This window comes from Scardinius erythrophthalmus (genome assembly GCF_964197995.2).
Source record: "Scardinius erythrophthalmus genome assembly, chromosome: 17".
Classification (NCBI taxonomy): Eukaryota; Metazoa; Chordata; class Actinopteri; order Cypriniformes; family Leuciscidae; genus Scardinius; species Scardinius erythrophthalmus.
The window spans coordinates 33,422,887-33,437,451 of NC_138237.1; the positions used below are offsets into that span (position 1 = coordinate 33,422,887).

At 41.1% G+C, this 14,565-nt stretch overlaps 1 pseudogene across 1 annotated transcript; it reads left to right on the top strand.

Moving 5' to 3' along the window:
- The first annotated feature begins 2,027 nt into the window (after positions 1–2,027).
- LOC308706114 (putative nuclease HARBI1) lies at positions 2,028–2,716 on the top strand (annotated as a pseudogene). The gene has a single exon. The product of its transcript is annotated as a putative nuclease HARBI1 (transcript).
- The last annotated feature ends 11,849 nt before the right edge of the window (positions 2,717–14,565 follow it).

Sequence of the window (14,565 nt, forward strand, 5' to 3'; positions counted from 1 at the left end):
CGCCACTCAGCAACTGTCTTGTGCCACAGTTTTTGCTCCTACTGCCTCTCCACAGCCTTGTGGTGGCCTATCAGTGTTGAGGGTCTGAGGGCATGTTTCCGTATTGTTAAAATTGTCTAAATGAATTATATTCCTTTGGAAGTCAAGTACAGAGCTATATTGCTGTTCATGACTTGCAGACTGGAGAACAGATTGAGAGGATCTATCATGTTTTATGCTAAACTATGTACGCATAGGTGTTATTTGACTCCAAATGTAGCAGAGTAAACAGCCAGGTTGATGGCATTTTCCACAACCTGGTAAGCAAACTGATTGCGATCCATGAGTATTGTATTATTATGTGTTCTGTATGTTTTATGTAACTGCTGCTGTAAACCAAATTGCCCCATGGGGGACAATAAAGCTAAAGCTAAACTAAACTGAGTGATGATACAGTGGTGTGTAGCCTGAATGCAGGCCAATCAAGTGAATAAAAAAAAAAATGAGTATCCAAATCAAGTTAAATCAGAATCAACTTGGAGTTGGAGCTTATCATTGCTTTTAAAGATACAATCTACTTTCCATTTTCTGAAAAAAGAGGGTGTCTGGCAGGTAGGCTAACTCAATGAGGAGGTGTTCAACTGGTAAATAATCTGAGAAATGTGGGCCCGGTTTTTCAAAAGGTTTAATCCGGATAAAATTGATCCGGATTTAGTAATCCTTTTTTTTTCGATCCGTGATCACGTAATCCAGCTTACTTTTGAGCCAGTTTTTCAAAGCAACATCGGATTGGATCAATCTGATCCGGATAGGAACTTTTCAGGATCACCAAATATGGATAACCGGTGCTCAAACAGGATAGGAAATCACAATGTAGAACTATAGATATGTAAAGAGCAACAAGTAGAATAGCCAGTGTGGGGTCAATATAAGTTTATTTGTATTTGAAATGAAAACACACACATTTAAAAAAAAACTAAAAACAAGAAAAACCCCACCCCATCCTCTTCCAGCAGTCCGCTCATCTGAGACCTACAACACAAACACTGTACATTGAGGATATTTATAACAAGTTTCAAATATAGATGTATTGAATTAAAAAAATAAGACTTAATGTCAAATACTCCACAATAATTTCAGACTTCCTCATCTGATGTGGAGAGACCAGCTTGTCTGAGCGTAGCCTTTAGGAGGCGGATCTCAAGTCTGGCCTTGGTTTGCTGTAGTTTGGTCAGAGTCAGTTGTTCCTCTGCCAGACGAAGCTGTGCTTCCGCCCTTTCAGTCTCTTTTTGCAGAAGTGCCTTGTAATCATCATCTTTGTTTTGATGAAGGGCGCTTCAAGCCTTTCCTCTGAGATCCTGTGGCAACTACCACTGGCTCAACCAATGAGGATCCTGCTTCTTCCTCAGGAACAGAGCTGAGATTCAATATAAATACGCTCTCTGGATCAGCCTCAGGAGGAACTGGCAGATTCTTCTCCTCCTCCTCAATCCAAGGCTCGCCATCCCCTACAACACCTTGAATACCATGGAGAGCTTGCGACTTCTCACCTCCAATGATGTCGAGGACCACATCTGTGTAATCTCCCCTCTTAAATGGCTTGTTGCCTGTTTGTGGGTTTTTGGCTTCAGCATGGTCCTTTGTTGCCCTGGCCTTAAGATTCTTCCACCACAATTTGATTTGGTCTGTGGTCCTCCTCTGGCCAGACCCTATGGCATTCACATTTTCTGTGATTAAAATCCAAACATTATTTTTCTTTTTGTTGGTATCCTTAGCAGAATTAAAACTTCCCACTATTGTTCCATAATGGCACCGAACACCCTCTAGTAGTGCATTGGTTTCAGCAGCAGTGAAGTTACAGCTTCTTGAGTCCATGGTTCCGTTGCTTTACTATAGTGAACATTGTTCATCAATTATAGGCCTTGGGTCCAATTGCCTCAATTGAACACAAGCCAAAACTTATCAGTTGTAATAGGTGTGTTTGAAAAGACCAACTACACAGCCATATAAATCAGCCTTTCTCAGAGGATTCACAGAGAGACAGTGAAATGGCAGGTGTTGTCCACCGCCACCACCACTTTGCCAGGAGAGGATACCGTCAAAGGGTGTATGTTGAACGTACCAAGCCACTGGAGCAATACACCACTGAGGAGCTGTATGTCCGGTTTCGCTTTGGGAAGGCTGATATAGAGTACCTTGTGAACCTTCTCAGGCCAAAACTTCAACACAGAGCCCAAAGGAGTCACGGTCTGTCTGTGGAAGACCAGATCCACATTGCTCTCCGATTTTATGCATGTGGGACTTTCTATCAAGTTGTTGGTGACTATATGGGAGTGGTGAAATCAGCTGTGTGTGATGTGGTGAGAGATGTGTCAATCGCACTGGCCAGCCTGGTCAATGAATTTGTTTCTTTTCCAAAGGACAACCAGATTGCCCAGGCCAAGCGCAGCTTTTTTCTTTTGGGGAATATGCCCAATACTATTGGATCGACTGCACACATGTGCATATACAAGCACCTCGTGAGAATGAATGGGAGTTTATAAACAGAAAGGGGAGGCACAGAATCAATGTCCAACTTGTGTGTGATGCTGACCTCATCATCACCAACTGCAATGTCAAGTGGCCTGGGTCTGTCCATGATGCATGCATCCTGAGGGAGAGCGCTCTACACAGCAAAAACTCCAGTGTTAAATTAACACTCCTGGGAGTGTATATGAGTCCACACTCAAGAGTGTAAAGTGTTAAAATATGATTGTTAAATTAACACTCAAGAGTGTTAAAGTTAATGAGATAATTAAGTGATTGATTGAGTGATGATTGAGCATTATTGAAGACACCTGATGTTAACAAGCAGAATCACTGAAGGAGAAAATCACAAATTGTAAGTTACCATTATGGAGATCAGTGTTTGTTTTAGTTGGGCTCTTGACCCTTATATGTTTACTTTAGATTTTGTTTGGCTGCTGTATCTGAGTTATAACCGCCAGTTGAACAAAGGAAAAAAAGTGATCTGATGGTGTTGGTTATATTATGACAATCATCATTTGAACTTGATCACTGAACTCATTAAGATCCTTATTTCTGACGTAGATTTATGTTGTTGATCACAGAATAACTGTGATTCTGCATAAATATCCAGAATTGTAGACATAATACAAAGGATTTTTTTAAAGTTGTTTAAAAAAAAAATCTTTCATTTAGGCGCACACAGACGTCAAGGTTCAGTCTATGCATCTCAACAATGGTGACGAGCAGAATATTCAATTAGGAAAAGTAAATATCATAGACAATTCAGATCATAATTTATTCACACCGCAATGCATGATGGGAGCCATTAATGAGTTGTGATTGGTGGCAGCCACTGCAACATGCTTTATTATTGTCACCATTGTTGAGATTCACAGGCTGATTATTGATGTCTGTGTTTCTAAATAAATTCATTTGAAAGTCTTTTGATCAGAATAATGTTTATTAAATATTTTGGATTATATGAAAAATACTGAAAATCATATGCTGTAGAATCACAGAGCTGCTGTAGTTACCAAGTTAAACCAAACTATCTCAATAAGTTTCGTTTTTCGGATCACAACATGATTATGTCAAAACATAACCAACACCATCAGATCACATTATCTCTTTGTTCATCTGACTGTTATAAATCAATAACAGCAGACAAGCACAATTTAAAGTAAACATATAAGGGTCAAGAGCCCAAAAAGCAAACACTGTGTAAAGCAGTGTAAAGCAAACACTGATCTCCATAATGGTAACTTACAATTTGTGATTTTCTCCTTCAGTGATTCTGCTTGTTAACATCAGGTGTCTTCAATAATGCTCAATCATCACTAAATTAATTACTTAATTATCTCATTAACTTTAACACTCTTGAGTGTTAATTTAACACTCATATTTTAACACTTTACACTCTTGAGTGTGGACTCATATACACTCCCAGGAGTGTTAATTTAACACTGGAGTTTTTGCTGTGTATATAGAGACCTCCAAACCAACCGACCGGATGGCATAATATTAGGAGACAGTGCCTACCCACTCCTACCATGGCTGATGACTCCTTTTCTAACAGCAAATACACCGGCGCAGGCACGCTTCAACACTGCTCATTGCAGAGCAAGATGTGCAATTGAGCATTTAAATGGAGTTCTTAAGAGGCGCTTTGCATGCCTTAACTACCTGAGAGCGGAACCACAAAAAGCATGCAACATAACCCTTGCCTGTATTGTCCTGCACAACATCGCTACTAAGCGCAATGTCCCTCTCTGTGCTGACAATGATGCACCTGAGCCCCTTGGAGACCCTAACCAACCTCCTGCATTCTGCCAGAATGAGCAAACAGGACGTGCAACAAGGGACGCAATAGTTAGACACTATTTCTGATTTGGATTTGTTTTGGATTTCAAAAATCAGTGATTGCCATTCTTTGCATTTTTTTGGTTATTCTGTAATCATTGCATGCATCACTAATAAATATTCTAAAAACAAAAATATTTTCGATTGTGATGAATATATATATCAATTAGTGACAGAATAAAATTTATTGTTTTTGGTCAATTTTGACAGCTGTTTGGGGGATTATTTTATGAGGCCAAACTCTTTCTACTTTGCTGTAGGCCTATACTGAAAGGCTGAATACGTTAAAGCCTACCTAATCACTGTAGCCTGACGGATGAACAAATAAAATTAAAACCTTATGAATAAATAGGATATCTTGTAAGATACTGCATGATCCAAATATAGTATTATTTGATACATTTTTAAAGTTTTCATTACATTTTGGGCATGAAATCCACGCTGAATCCATCCTTCTGATGGGATCAGTTTAATCCAGATTTTTTGGATCAAAGTGGACCAAATCTTACAAAAAAGTTCTGAAAACCCCAAACTAAAGGTTTGATCCGGATCAAAACCAAGATTGGATTACGTGATCTAATCCGATTATGTAATCCGTTTTTTCTTTTGAAAAACCCATTTTCAAGATTTGATCCAATCCGTTATCCAAAATCCTAGTCGATTACTTTTGAAAAACCGGGCCCAGGGATGAGAGATATGAGGCTGTGAAAACACTGGTGGTGGATATCTGGCATGTAGCTTTATTATACTTTTAGACACTGGCTACGATCTTGCTGTCCTGTTTCCAACTCTGAACCTATCACCACCCTTACTGAAATGTTCAAAACATTTTTTCATATTAATTTAAATACTATCAACTTTTGTTGATGTTTTTCACCAGTGCCACTTCAGCATTCTGGAGAGTTTTTAGGAGAATAAGAATTAGTTCTATAGTTATGTGCGTTTGAATATATGTGCGCAGGTTTGTAATTCCCTACAGACCAAGCCTAAACAAAGTACTGGTCTTTCCTTATAAATTTGATACAGACTTTTATTTTATTGTGTCACTTCGGGGTAAGTACGCGAAACGAATTTTACGGCAATGCTTTATCTGGAGTGGTAAAGGGATCCTCCATAGGGAGAGACTAGTTGGCACTTCAGCACTGCGTTGACATCGGGTCCAGGCGAAGGTCCTTCGTCAGATCTGGATACGGCCTGGATCCGGCAGGCTGCCGGAAAACCTCGGGATAAACAAAGACACTAAAATTAGCGTAGATGCCATTCTTCTTATGATGTAACGAGTACATCAGGATTTATGGGAAGTGTTCCCGGTTCCAGCTGACCTAATCTATGCAGCCTAACATTGAATTATAGAAGTCTATAATGTATTATGTGAATGCTAGGTCAAAGAGATGTGTCTTTAATCTAGCTTTGAACTGACAGAGTGTGTCTGCTTCCCGGACAATGTTAGGAAGACTGTTCCAAGGTTTTGGTGCTAAATAGGAAAAGGATCTACTGCCAGCAGTCGATTTTGATATTCTAGGTATTATTAACTGGCCGGAATTTTGAGATCGCAATAGACGTGAAGGACTATAATGCGTTAAGAGCTTGCTAAAGTACTGCGGAGCTAAACCATTTAGTGCTTTGTGAGTAATCAGCAATATTTTAACATGTATGCGATGTTTAATAGGGAGCCAGTGCAGTGTTGACAGAACCGGGCTAATATGGTCATACTTCCTGGTTTTGGAAAGAACTCGAGCTGCTGCGTTTTGGACCAGCTGTAATTTGTTTATTAAGCGTGCAGGGCAACCACCCAGTAGAGCATTACAATAATCTAGCCTTGAGGTCATGAACGCATGAACTAATTGAACTAAAAGGTAGATTCGAGATCGGCCTGTAATTGACTAATTCTGTAGGATCACTATGCGTTTTTTTAACAAGCAGTTTAATCATAGCTATCTTAAAAGTTTTAGGTACATATCCTAGTGACAAAGATAAATTAATGATATTAAGAAGAGAATCTATGACCTCTGGAAGCATCTCTTTTCAGTAGCTTAGTCGGTATAGGGTCTAACATACATGTTGTCGATTTAGATGATTTAACGAGTTTAGTAAATTCTTCCTCTCCTATAGCAATGAATGAATCGAATTTTTCTTCAAGGACACTACAATGCACTGCCTGATGCGATACTGTAGTAGAAGGTTGCATAGTTATAATTTTCTCCCTGATATTATCAATCTTGTTAGTAAAGAAGTTCATAAAGTCATTACTGCTGTGCTGCTTGGAAACGTCTGGGGTTGAAGATTTATTTTTCGTTAGTGTAGCCACAATTTCAAATAAATACCTAGGGTTTTGTTTATTTTCTTCTAATAGGTTTGAAAAATAAGCAGATCTAGCAGCTTTTAAGGCCTTTCTGTATGCAATCGAACTGTCTTTCCATGAAATCCGAAATACCTCTAGTTTTGTTTTCTTCCAGCAACGCTCCATTTTTCTGGCTGCTCTCTCAAAGGCCCGAGTGTGCTCATTGTACCACGGCGTTTGACTATTTTCTTTAATCTTCTTTAAGCTCAAAGGAGCAACTGTGTCTAAAGTGCTGGAAAAGAGAGAGTTAAGAGTTTCTGTCGCAATATCTAGTTCTTCTAAGCTATCTGGGATGCTGAGATGATGAAACTGATCAGGAAGATTATTGATAAAGCAATCTTTGGTGGCAGAAGTGATAGGTCTAACATATTTGTAATACGGAGTCGGTGACGTGAGACAGCTAGCAGACGGTCGGTTTAGCCAGTCTGTCTGCTTCCTGACCTGAGCCCCAGATTGGCATGTTTGAGCTCTAAGACTATGTGCCATATTACTAGAGAGAAGAGCACCATCCCAGGAGGGATGAATACCATCTCTTTTCAACAGGTCAGGTCTGCCCCAAAAACTTTTCCAATTGTCTATGAATTCTATATTATTTTGGGGACACCACTTTGACAGCCAGCGATTGAGTGAGGACAATCTACTAACTGTCCAACAGTCCATGCAGAGGGCCAATCCATTCAGTAGATATTGCATTGATATAGTGTATACACTCATGATTTTAGTATATGAAGTTGCAGTGCAAAATAATTTCACATTTAACAACACCTAATGTTGATAACTGAATTACCATAGGGTCAGTGCATATTTATGAGTCTGATAGTCTGGGGGTTAGTCTGGTAATAAAACCAGCCCCTCGTACTACACTTCATTTTGTACAGAGAGTCTGGAGGTGTTGAAGTTTAAAAAGATTTGTAGCAACAATGACTATGACATCCGGTCAGCTGTTTTTCACATTAAGTGAAACACGAGGGTGTTAAACACATCTTCTTTGTCCTTAGGAAGACAGCTCTGGTTAATTATTCCCTACGGGGGTAATTCACCAGCGCCCGTGTGGCTGGAATCCCCCTAGTTCAGCGTGAACTCCCCGTGACTTTATAGACTCGTGACATTCCAACGCACACACACAAAAACTCGTGGACTTTGAAACAGACATTTCCACACATGTGATCCAATAGCAATGTTTTTGATATGTATTTTTATGTGTGTATTATTGGCCAGAAAATGTCTGAGGTATCTATGCGACGTTATTATGTTAATCAAAATCACTATGCTAGTGATTTTGAGGAAGTTATGTAACCCTGTATTTCTTTCATGCAAAAACGTCATTCGAGGTGTCAATGTAAAGGAAAAAAACATGTCGGAGTCGAATCTTGACTGCAAAGTACAATAATATGCATTTATTCCAGGAAATACCATATTTCTAAATATGAATGTTATTTTCGATCTCTCACATGACAGTCAAAGTAGGCGTTTCTTCACAAACAAAGAAACCTCTTCCCGCTTCAGATCAGAAGATCCGATTTGCTGTTGTCCCAGAAAGAGGGCGTGAACAGATGTCTTTAAGAGGAGAAACCATCTCCTCTTGCTCCTCTCACCCTGCGCTCACCCTGCTCTCACCCCCTTCCTCCTCTTCTCCCCGGCTTCAAGAAACATCTGAAAGGCTCCGGCCTTCTCCTCGGACAAACACATGTTCGAGTCGTAGCTGCCGTTCTTTGCAACTAAGTTATATATATTTGCCTCTTCCTTCCCGGGAGATGAATCTTATTTTCTGGTAACGTTACATTCAGTGAGCCTTTTAAGCTTCCCGCGACACCGGAAGGCACAGCACAAACAGGACACTGTCTGCGCTTCCTGCCTCAGCCTCACCCGAACAGAGAACAAACTTGCAAGTATATTGAATCCTATGAAAGCTGATTCCAGGTGTCTCGTGAACTTATGGTTTCTGTCTGTAATAATTACTTCTCTTCTCTCTGTATCCTTCTTTCTTTCTTTCTTTCTTTCTTTCTTTCTTTCTTTCTTTCTTTCTTTCTTTCTTTCTTTCTTTCTTTCTTTCTTTCTTTCATTTCATTTATTCTGATCACGTTATTTCTTATGTTCTTGTTTGGTTAAATGTTTGTTTGTTTTATTGTTTGCATTTTTACGTACGTTTATATTTGTAGCTCATATAATCTCTAGTTTTACATTTATTAAAATTAGTGGTGGGCCGTTATCGGCGTTAACGCAGCGACTCTTATCGCGCGATAAAAAAAAATATCGCCGTTAATCTATTCTCCAAGTTGGGTTGGGAGCTGGCTCAAGCTACACAAGCTATGATGACGCAATCTACCCGCGGCCGCGAGGAAGACACGGCTGCAACGCATCATATTCGTCGTCATCTTAAGTAAACACGGCTGAAAGTTAAAGCTGGTGTAAAAGATCGGTGCAACATCCATTATTTGGACTTGGTTCGGATTTAAGCCGTCCGACGTAGACTGTGTGGTCTAACAGTTCGGTAAGTTAACACACGACTAATCCGTTCTACCACCTCAAATTCAAAACGAAACATATCACTGAATACCAGCGCGCGCGTATTATTCCCAATATATCTCAGTGGTGTAGAACATAATCTCTGTCTGCGCCCGATTTAAAGAATCGTTGTTGTTGTGTTTCTTTTTAACTGAAAAGACATCAGTTAGAATATTCTAATTTTAAATTTGGGGTTTCATAAGCTCCAAGCCATTATAAACATTAGACCTACTTAAGTCTCTGCAGCTAGTGTACTTAAATTTTATTTATCTGCAAAATGATGTTGTATACTTACAGTTTTGCACAATATCTCAAAACTACATGCACCCTTTAAAAAAAAACAAAAAAAAAACATTTAGCAGTTGTTTAGCAGGGTCTGTGTAACCTGTTCTGAAATGGTTTTATTATAATATCGTTATCGCAAGAGGCTGCAATGTATATCACAATATGGATTTTAGGCCATATCGCCCATCCCTAATTGATAGCCTATAGTAGTTGATAATAACATAGGTCTACCTAATGTTGCCTACGGACGGTAACAGTACAGTAGTAACTTTTTACAGTCTATGAGTAGAACAGCTTTCTCAAGCAGTTTGTGATGCATTTTGGAAACAGGAGATGAGCCCCTGGTCTAATGCGCCACCTGGCTTGAGAAACCCGTTCTCAAAGACTTACTTTTATAGTCATTATTTGGGTAGCACACATATTCTGAATGCCTTCGGCAGAATTCAAATGAGCCATTTTAATCTAGATTAATCTAGATTAATTTCAAAATTAATCTAGATTAATCTAGATTAAAAAAATTAATCTATGCCCACCTCTAATTAAAATCCATTTATACTTTTAACTGTCTCTGTGTTTGAAACCCCACCTTATTAAAGTCAATGAAATAAAAGATCTATAAAGCTACATGCTCTATATTATAGACTACTTTGAGTAGTTTTAATTCATAAACTCAGAAAGTTTTATGTCCGTGGCCAGAAGATAAACTTTCTTGGAGTTTGTAAACAGGGATACTCCTTCTTAACTGTGATAGTCTTACATTTATTCGCTGGGCGAATGACTGATGACGAGACCAGTTACAGAACGAGGTATTTCCGAAAATTGATAAAGTAATGTATATGCGATTTATGAATTATGACCATGAGTTATGATTAGTAATATGTCCCAAATTCCCTATATTCTTGAGCTAATTCGCATTGACCCAGAGTCATTTACGTTACAGCATGTTTTACTGTATTGTGGACAATGTGGGCATGACAGTTGCCTGTTAGGAGGTAGCTGTTTTTCTTCTTCAACTTTGTGTAAACTGAGTTGTTAACACCATAATTCACATTTGTATTGTCTGCACTAAATGCAGACACTTGATCCAGAGTAAGGGACAGTTGTTCAAGACTGTTCTCTATACATGCCACAATACCATCAGCAGACTCATTAGGATTCTCCACAAAATCAGTCATTTTTTGGGTTACTCCACTCTCAGGAATGAAATACTGAATAGACAGAGGAAACATTTTTTGATTGCCCTTGTTAGATGCATCTATTTGAATGGAAAATGGGATGGTTTTCGAGCCCTTTAAAATATTAACCACTTCAGAAACTGACTTGGGGGCAAGAACGTTTTTGACAATGGTCTCCGCTTTTGTACGTCCACAGGACATCTTCTTCACTATCTTTGAGTCACTGACTGTCCAATGGAGTAATTTGTTAGCACAGTCAGCACTGACATAGCTCATATTGTGCTTTACAGTGTGGTAAACATGGGCCAACTCAGCTGCAGTAACCTAAATGTAAAAAAAGCAAAGATGAGTTATTAGCATCTGTGAAGTGAACAGTATAATTACTGTTGTGATTTCAGTCCTACAGCAACAGTATGTGTAAGCCCATCACCTAACCAATAAAGTAATTTTTTTAAATGGTAAAATCATAGCAAGCATACTTTAAGTACATGGCATACATTATTAGGGGTTCAAGCACGAAGTGCTGAAACCCTATTGTTATTGTTAATTTTCCCATGATGCAACATTCAGACATAAAACTGATCGGGCAGACCAAACCGTAAGTCGTAGAGACTTGAAACTTTGGGGGCTGATAGTACTCACACCGCCTACAGCGTCACCAAGGCCCGCCCCGATCGGCCTGACGGGGGCGCTACAGCAGTCAAAAGTACGAAACGGCTCATAACTCCTCAACCGTGAGGCGTAGGCTCAAGTGTCTTATATCGCTGGAATTCTTGGCTCGAGGCAGACCAGATGCATGCCTCAGATTTGCTCGTCACCTGGGAAAATTTTCGGGTATTTGGGGTTTTTCCAAAAACCTACTTTCGCGAACTAGTCCTAGGTTTTTGGCCCGACCGGAACCAAACCAGTGCGGCAAGATTCTCTGGAGTCTGGTTGTCAATAATTATAAATAAAAAGTGAAAATTTCGGTTCATGGTCCATTTTGCTTAATTGGCTAGAACTCGTGAACGGAACGAGATTTTTGCACCAAACTCAGCACACGTATGTACGAGCTCATTCTGTGGTCGCGTGAAAAAGGATTCAAGGATTCAAGGATTCTTTATTGTCATTTCTACACATGTTGGTACATATGGAGGAACGGAAATGGTTTCTCTGGTCCCGTTTCAAGCCATAAGTAGAGAAAAAGACATGTATAAATATAAAAAAAAAAAAATATATAAAAAAAAGTATAAATATAGAGAATAAAATTAGCTAACTATACACTAAATAAAAACTATAAAATTAACTGAATGAGGTAGTGTACAAATGCAGTTAAAGTGACAGTGCAGTGCAAATGCAGTCCGGTGACTATTTTTCACTATTTGGGGGGGGCTACAAAGATCCTCCAGCGTTTGACAGTCTCACAGCCTCTGGGAAGAAGCTGTTCCTCAGTCTGGTGGTCCTGCTTTTGATGCTCCGTAGCCTCCTGCCTGAGGGGAGGGGGATAAACAGTGTGTGTGCAGGGTGGGTGGGGTCTTTCCTGATGCAGGTGGCCCTTCTCCTGCATCTGGAGGTGTAGATGTCCGTGGTGGTGGGTAGACTGTGTCCCACAGTCCTCTGTGCAGCTTTCACCACCCTCTGCAGAGCCTTCTTCTCTGCCGCAGAGCAGCTGCCGTGCCACACAGTGATGCAGGAGCACAGGACGCTCTCCACCACACACCTGTAGAAGGATGTCAGGACTGAGCTCCCCAGTCCAGCGCACCTCAGCCTCCTGAGAAAATAGAGGCGCTGGTGTACCTTCCTGATCAGGCAAGAAATATTGGTGCTCCAGGTAAGGTTGTCAGAGATGTGGACGCCCAGGTAGGTACCTGTAGCACGAAACCACTTCCATCGCTGTCCCTCCGATGTTCAGGGGAGGGGGGAGGTGTTTGCTCCTCCTGAAGTCCACGATCATCTCCTTGGTCTTCTTCGCGTTGATGCAGAGGTTGTTTTCTCTGCACCAACCCTCCAGGTGTTCTACCTCCTTCCTGTAGTCAGACTCGTCGTTGTTCACGATACGTCCAACCACAGCTGTGTCGTCCGCAAACTTCACAATCAGACAGCTCGGGTGTATCGCTGAGCAGTCGTATGTGAGCAGGGTGAACAGGAGGGGGCTCAGCACACAGCCCTGGGGGGAGCCGGTGCTGAGGGTAATGGAGGCGGAGGAGACATCGTGGATCCTCACAGACTGCGGCCTGTCTGTTAGGAAGTCCTGGACCCAGTTGCATAGGGTGGAGCTCAGTCCGAGTGTTGCCAGTTTCTGTATCAGGGTCTGTGGTATGATAGTGTTGAAGGCTGAAGTGAAATGGATGGGGCTCCTTTAGCGCATCATTAGCATCCGCCCCCGCGGGCTTTCCCCGACAGCTGGTTACGGTCCGCACAGAAGAGAAGCCGACCGTCGATCTGGAAGGCTTGGTCCGGCATGTTGTCGTTAAGCCAGGTTTCCGTCAGACAAGGAGAAGCCGCTGCACTATTGCGCGCCGCCATGTTTGTCAATTATGTACGAGCTCATTCTGTGGTCGCGTGAAAAAGGATGCGGCGACTAGCCACTTGGTGGCGCTATAACTGTTAAAAGGGTGTCAAAATGATGTATTTCTATGGCAAATCCCATGAAATGGCTGAAAGCGGCCATCATGCTGTCTGATTTGCATACAACCTCACAAAATCGGGCATGCGTATGCGTCACGTGATCTAAAGAAGCTTGAAAACTTTCATGGACGTCGGGCCATTGGTGGCGCTTTAACTGTCATAAAGGTGAGAAGGCCTCTGTATTATCCTATGCAAAATGACATTTAAATGACTGAAAAATGGGGAAAAAAAGAGCAGAACTTCACCAAATTAGCTGAGCACATGCACCATATTATTCTAAAGAAGCGTGCAAACTTTTATGGAGATCGGGCCATCAGTGGAGGTGTCACAGTTTAAAAGGTAAAAAAAAAATATTCACCACATTTCCATGATAAATGAGCTAAAAAGGGCAAAAAACATACTTTTTCCTCTCCGAGGCACATGTTAAAAGGCTTGATAAAGTTTTTGGAACGCAGCAGCGAAAGCGGCAAGTGCCTAGACCCTATAGTTTTTTTTTAGAGGCCTTTTTGTGGCCCTTTTTTAGGCACTTATTAGGGGTTCAAGCACGAAGTGCTGAAACCCTATTGTTATTGTTAATTTTCCCATGATGCAACATTCAGACATAAAACTGATCGGGCAGACCAAACCGTAAGTCTTAGAGACATGAAACTTTGGGGGCTGATAGTACTCACACCGCCTACACTTATGCCGCTTTTCCATGGTACGGTACGGCTCGGTTCGGTGCGGCTCACTTATGGCGCATTTCCACTGCATGGTACGGTACGGTACGGCTCGCTTCGGCTCACTTTAAATGGTACCACCTCTGTTGAGGTTCCAAGCGTACCGTACCGATACTAAAATGTGACGTGAAAACACTGCAGATCACTGATTGGTCAGACAGAATCATCACTACCAGTGTCATTGTATTTACGACACGAGACACTAAACCCGCTAGATTTAAATAGCCAGTAGACAACAGCCAACGCTGTAGCGCCTGTTTTAAAAGTATAACCTTCAAAAAAAGAAATGGCTGAATCGTGGTCAGTGGACGAGGTGCAGACGTTCCTGTCGTTGGTTGCCGAGGAGTGGATGGGGAAACACGGAATGAAAAATTTGCATTTAATATGATGATGTCATGACAGTAGAGACGGCAACTATATCGATCAGTCCCACCCACTTTGAAGCGGTACTAACTGCAGTGGAAAAGCAACCGAGCTAAAGCAAACCGAACCGTGCCGTACCGAGTCGAGTCGTACCACGCAGTGGAAAAGCGAAGCGAGCCGAACCATTCCGCGCCGAGTCGAACCGTATCGAGCCGAACCGAGC